Here is a 794-nt window from a genome sequence, read left to right on the forward strand (position 1 = left end):
GTGAATAAGCATGAGTGGAACAGTTAGTTAGCCTTTGATTAATATCATCAGACCATTGAGAGAGAGAGAGAGAGAGAGAGAGAGAGAGAGAGAGAGAAAAAAAAAAACTATGGTTGAGCACTGAATGATGGAAAGAAATGAGGACAGGGAGGGAGAGAAGGGGATGGGGTAGCGGCCGGACGGGGAGGATAAGGCGGGCGTCAGCAACAAGTGATTCTCGTCTGCCTCCGATTGTTTGGCAATTCAACGTTCCCCATCACCTTGTCGACACCCTTAGTTAACCCTAAGTCTCATGCTAACACAATGCATGGTCGTAATAGTGGTATCCATAACGCTGGGGAAGAATAATAGGGATTGTTTACATCTCTTGGGAACCGTTCTTGCTCGGAGATGTCACCCCGGTGTTGCCGTATCAAGCTCCGTACTGCGTTGCATTCCCTCGCCCATACAGGACAACATGTACATGATATAACACACGTAATTGATCATGCGCCCCAGACGTATTCAAGTGCTATTTGCATGCCATCAGGACGCATGAGAAGGATAAGAGTGGCGTGTAGTAAATGAACGATGTGGGAGGGAGTTGCCAGTGAGAGGAGTCAGCTAGAGTCGGAGTCAGTGTGACGCGGGCGAGCACGAGGTGAGGGGTTTGTCCGCTGCGCTCTCGGGAACTCCTTACTGCTGCCCCTCCCCTAGAAGACAGCCAGCACCAGAGGCACGAGCAACCCCCAGTGACAGGCTGCCACACCCAGAGGGACAAGTGCAACAGTGGACTGAAGGTGTGGCTGTGAGTG

At 51.3% G+C, this 794-nt stretch overlaps 1 protein-coding gene across 2 annotated transcripts in view; it reads left to right on the forward strand.

Moving 5' to 3' along the window:
* Positions 1–604: 604 nt before the first annotated feature.
* LOC123516883 (filamin-B-like) overlaps positions 605–794 on the forward strand; it is a 145,205-nt gene continuing 145,015 nt past the window's right edge. For both annotated transcript variants that reach the window (XM_045276603.1, XM_045276604.1), the window contains exon 1: positions 605–794. This exon is cut by the window's right edge and continues 667 nt beyond it. The gene's annotated coding sequence lies outside the window, so the exon portion shown is untranslated.

Source organism: Portunus trituberculatus, chromosome 41 (genome assembly GCF_017591435.1).
Source record: "Portunus trituberculatus isolate SZX2019 chromosome 41, ASM1759143v1, whole genome shotgun sequence".
Lineage (NCBI taxonomy): Eukaryota > Metazoa > Arthropoda > Malacostraca > Decapoda > Portunidae > Portunus > Portunus trituberculatus.